The sequence below is a fragment of the Lathyrus oleraceus genome, chromosome 5, assembly GCF_024323335.1.
Source record: "Lathyrus oleraceus cultivar Zhongwan6 chromosome 5, CAAS_Psat_ZW6_1.0, whole genome shotgun sequence".
Lineage (NCBI taxonomy): Eukaryota > Viridiplantae > Streptophyta > Magnoliopsida > Fabales > Fabaceae > Lathyrus > Lathyrus oleraceus.
In genome coordinates, this window is record NC_066583.1 from 451,591,245 (window position 1) to 451,597,026 (window position 5,782).

The 5,782-nt window shown below is 40.1% G+C and overlaps 1 non-coding gene across 1 annotated transcript; it reads right to left on the bottom strand.

Annotated features, from left to right (window-relative positions):
* Positions 1-753: 753 nt before the first annotated feature.
* Positions 754-860, bottom strand: LOC127088593 (small nucleolar RNA R71). The gene has a single exon (XR_007790425.1). It is a non-coding gene; the product is annotated as a small nucleolar RNA R71 (small nucleolar RNA).
* Between the last annotated feature and the right edge of the window lie 4,922 nt (positions 861-5,782).

Here is a 5,782-nt window from a genome sequence, read left to right on the forward strand (position 1 = left end):
AGTCCTTGTGGGTTCGATAATCTTTAAAACTACGCGATAGGACTGTACACTTGCAGTCATGATTCACATAGACTTACTAAGTCGCGATCAAGTTTTTGGCCCCGTCGTCGAGGACTTAGTTAGTCGATATCGTATCTCTAGCGTTACCCAGTATAGACTAAGGCAAACAATTCTTTTTCCCTTTCTACATTTGTCAAGTGTATGCCAAGTACTCGCTCTCAATGCGAGAAATTAAAGCTACAATTCGACGAACCCGAGCGTTATCTTAGATTAGAACGCTGGATACGAGACTTGATACGGGATATTCGTATCAAGATAAATCTTCCTAACCTTAACATTCCTACTTTTGAATCAGTTATTCAACCAGAGATGGCCGAAGGAGTGCAAAATCGTCCTCTTAAGTACTATGCAATCCCTTCACAGGATGAACCACATAACATCATCGCTGCCCCTACGATCGAAGCCAACAATTTTGAGCTAAAGCCTTCATTGTTGTCAGTCGTACAACAAAACCAGTTTTCAGGTTGTCCCATGGAGGACCCGAACCTACACTTGTCAGTATATTTGCAATACGCAGAAACGGTGAAAGCGAATGGTGTCATCCCAGAAGCTATAAGACTCCGTCTTTTCCCATTTCAATTAAGAGATAAATCTAGATCTTGGCTCCAGTCTCTACCATCCAACTCTGTCACTACATGGAACGAGTTGAATAAAGTCTTTTTAGCCCGATATTTCCCACCTAGTAAGATGGCTATGCTAAGAGCCCAAATAAACGGGTTTAAACAAAAGGATAATGAATCACTTTTTGAAGCTTGGGAGAGATACAAAGACATGATGAGGCTATGTCCACATCACGATTTAGAAGAATGGCTGATCATTCACACCTTTTATAACGGTCTCTTGTACAATACAAGATTGACAATAGACACCGCCGCAGGTGGCGCACTGATTGATAAACCATACAACGAGGCCTATCAACTCATCAAAAGTATGGCCCAGAACCATTACCAATGGGGAAGCGAAAGAACCTCTGTAGAGAAACCTCAACCGAAGTCCAACATGTAAGAATTAAGCAGTCTTGAACATGTCAACGTCAAGGTAGATGCTCTGACTCAGAAGATAGACAACTTGACCATAACACCAGCAGCCATCGTGGCTGTCGTAGCACCAAACTGCGAGATATGTGGAGTTCAAGGGCATACTGCCCAAGAATGTCAACTCTTGACAAGAACCTCCACAGACCAGGTGAACTATGCTCAAGGAAACCCTTATTCAAATACCTATAACCCAGGTTGGAAGAACCATCCTAACTTTTCAAACAAAAACAATAATGCATTGTATGCACCTAACCAAGCACCTGCTATACCACAAGGATATCACAAAGTTGCCACAAATACTCAAAATGCTCCTAGGAAATCAAACTTAGAAATAATGATGGAAAACTTTATAGCTACCCAAGCCCAAACAAATAAGGATTTCCTAAATCAAACATACACACTAGTGAGCAAATCAAGCAGTTAGCAAACAAGGTAGATGCATTAGCCACCCACAATAAAATATTAGAAACACAAATCTCACAAGTGGCTCAACAACAAGCACCTATTGTTGCTCCTGCAAGCACATTTCCTGGACAGCCGCAACCAAACCTGAAAGGTCATGCAAATGCTATTATACTAAGAAGTGGGACAGAACTAGACTGACCGACCGACCCTAGAACTCAAAGCCCATCCATGCATCAAGACCTAGGTAAGGTAACTGAGAAGGAAGACGAACAAGAGGAAGATAAAAACGAAAAGGTCGTAGAGAAAGAAGAACCTTATGTGCCTCCACCACCGTATAAACCCCTTATCCCTTATCCTCAAAGGCTTGTTAAATCTAAAAGTGTAGGGCAATTTAAAAAATTCATAGAGCTTCTAAAACAATTGAATATCATAATACCCTTTACAGAATCCATAACTCAAATGCCCTCGTATGCTAAGTTTCTCAAAGAAATCTTCTCTAACAAGAAGAAGATAGAGGATAACAAAACCGTTATACTTACTGCTGAGTGTAGTGCCATAATACAAAATAATATGCCTCCTAAGCTGAAAGACCCAGGTAGTTTCTCCATACCCTGTGTAATCCGAAAGTTTGTCATCGACAAAGCACTATGTAACTTAGGAGCCAGTATTAGTTTAATGCCCTTGTACATATGTGAATGGCTAAAAATGGGAGAACTAAGACCTACGAGGATGTTTGTACAACTGGCAGATCGTTCTATTAAATTTCCCATAGGTATGCTAGAAAGCGTTTCGGTGCGCATAGGACAATTATATATTCCTACTGATTTTATAATCATGGATATAAAAGAGGATTCCAACATCCCTATCATATTAGGAAGACCATTCCTAGCTACAGCCGGAGCTATTATAGATGTTAAGAAAGGCAAGCTAACCTTCGAAGTTGGTGAGGAAAAGGTCGGATTCATTTTGACGCAATTCCTAAAGGCACCAGCTATAGACGATACATGTTGTCTACTAGATGTCATCGACGAATGCATAAGAGAGATGGAGAATGAACAAACATCATACTCCGAAATACTGAAAATTCCAAAGCCTCATACTTTTGAAGATGAAAATTTAAGTAAGGAATGCCAAGATGACAGCCTAAGCGAATGCCTAGCACTAACGCCCGATCATATGCCTTACCCAAAGAAACCATCCCTAGAACTTAAGACATTACCCAAAAATCTAAGGTATGAATTCCTAGACACTGAACTTGAGCGACCTGTAATAGTAAATGCAGACTTAGGGCAGATACAGACCGAAAAGATTCTACACGTTTTGAGAAAATACCCAACTGCTTTAGGCTACAATATCTCAGATCTAAAAGGAATAAACCCTTCCATATGCATGAATCGCATAATGGTAGAGGAAGACAGTAAGACCTCTAGAGAACATCAAAGAAGGATAAATCCCATTCTGAGTGATGCAGTAAAGAAAGAAGTGTAAAATCTGTTAGAAGCAGGTATTATCCACCCGATATCCGATAGTCAATGGGTCAGCCCAGTACACGTCGTACCAAAGAAGAGAGGCGTCACAGTTGTGAATAATGAAAAAGAAGAATCTATAGCACAAAGAGTGGTTACTGGAAGTAGAATGTGTATTAATTATAGAAAATTAAACAAAGCTACTAGGAAGGATCATTTTCCTTTACCGTTTATGGATCAAATGCTTGAACGATTGGCTAAGCATTCTCACTTTTTCTACCTAGACAGTTATTCGGGATTTTTCCAAATTCCTATTCATCCTGACGACCAAGAGAAAACGACCTTCACATGCCCTTATGGTACATTCGCCTACCGACGAATGCCATTCGGACTGTGTAACGCTCCCGCAACATTCCAAAGATGCATTATGTCAATTTTCATTGATTTCATAGATGACATCATGGAAGTCTTCATGGACGATTTCTCCATATACGGACAGAGTTTTGAAGGCTGCTTATCGAATCTTGAAATGGTACTAAAAATATGCGTAAAAGTGAACCTAGTGCTAAACTGGGAAAAATGCCATTTCATGGTCCGACAAGGAATCGTGCTCGGACACATAGTATCCGACAAGGGGATTGAAGTCGAAAAGGCCAAAATAGAAGTTATAGAAAACCTCCAGCCTCCGAAAACCGTAAGAGAAATACGAAGTTTCTTAGGACATGCCGGTTTCTACCGACGATTCATTAAAGATTTCTCAAAAATCACTAAACCACTGACTGGCTTATTGATGAAAGACGTCGAATTCATCTTTAACGAAAAATGCCTAGCGGCGTTTGAACAACTTAAAATAGCTCCTATTACCGCACCTATCATGTAACCGCCCAATTGGAGATTACCTTTTGAAATCATGTGTGATGCTAGTGACTATGCTGTAGGCGCAGTCTTAGGACAAAGAAGGGACAAGAAACTTCATGAAATATACTATGCAAGTAGAACCCTAGACCCTGCACAGATGAACTATGCCACCACAGAAAAGGAATTTTTAGCCGTAGTGTTCACTCTGGATAAATTCCGATCATGCTGCAATTAGGTACCTATTAAACAAAAAAGACGCCAAACCAAGACTCCTAAGGTGGATCTTACTATTACAAGAGTTTGACCTAGAAATCAAGGATAAAAGGGGCACCGAAAACGTCGTGGCCGATCACTTGTCAAGAATGGAAGGTATTGAACCTGAACGAGTGCCTATAAACGATGATTTTCCGTATGAAAGACTCATGGCCCAACTGGAAAGCAATACAGCTAAAGATGCGTTAACCCATAAGGATACCAGAACAAACGAAGTAGTGGAAGCAATTTACACCCAAACCAAACTACCATGGTACGCTGACTTCGTCAATTACTTTGCAGCTAGGGTGCTTCTGCCAAACTTGACCTACCAACAAAAGAAAAAATTCTTCCACGATCTTAAACACTACTATTGGGATGAGCCTCTACTTTTCAAGAGAGGCACCGACGGCATTTTCCATCGATGTGTCCCAGAAAATGAGGTAGAAAACATAATTTCCCACTGTCATTCTGCTCCCTATGGAAGACATTCAAGCACCTCGAAAACTTGCGCTAAGATCTTGCAGCTGGCCTCTTTTGGCCCACTCTGTGGAAAGATGTCCACATCGCGATCACAAATTGTGACCGGTGTCAACGCACTGGAAACATATCTAGACGCGACGAAATTCCGCTTAAAGGAATTTTAGAAGTAGAAGTCTTCGATGTTTGGGGAATCGATTTTATGGGACCTTTACCATCCTCTTTTGGTAACAAGTATATCCTTGTTGTGGTCGATTACGTATCAAAATGGATTGAGGTTATAGCCTCTCCAACGAATGACACACGAGTGGTAATTAGACTCTTTAAGCGAATAATCTTCCCTAGATTCAGAGTGTCGAGACTTGTCATCAGTGATGGTGGCTCCCACTTTATTTCAAGGATTTTTGAAAATCTATTACTGAAATATGGAGTCCGGCACCGCGTAGCAACACCCTACTACACACAAACGAGTGGGCAAGTAGAAGTCTCGAACCGAGAAATTAAACAAATATTAGAAAAGACAGTTGCCACCTTTAGGAAAGATTGGTCTTCAAAATTACCAGAAGCCCTGTGGGTATATAGGACAGCTTATAAGACTCCAATAGGAACCACACCATTTAAGCTAGTTTATGGAAAATCATGTCATCTGCTGGTAGAATTAGAACATAAAGCATATTGGGCCATTAAGACCCTTAATCTCAATTACACTGCCGTAGGCGAAAAAAGAATATTAGATATCAATGAACTAGAAGAACTTAGACTAGATGCGTATGAGAATTCCCGAATCTATAAAGAAAGAACAAAAAATTGGCACGACAATCGCATATTAAGGAAAGAGTTTAAGGAAGGCGACAAAGTACTCCTGTTTAACTCCCACTTAAGACTCTTTCCTGAAAAAATTAGTTCTAGATGGTCCGGTCCATTCGAAATTACCAATATCTTTCTGAATGGAGCAATAGAGATAAAAGGAAAAACAAGCGAACCATTCATAGTAAACGGCCAACGTTTGAAACATTACCACAACAGTGATAACAATGATTTCATTGCAAATCTAAAGCCTGCAGAGCCTCGCGCTCATTTGAAAGAATAGTACCTGTCCTATTTTTGTCGAGCTTATAACAATAAACAAAGCGCTTGGTGGGAGACAACCCACACTTTGTCTTTAACTATTTATTTTCATCACAAAATTTATAATTATTACTACTGCTTAATTTTCATTTCTTT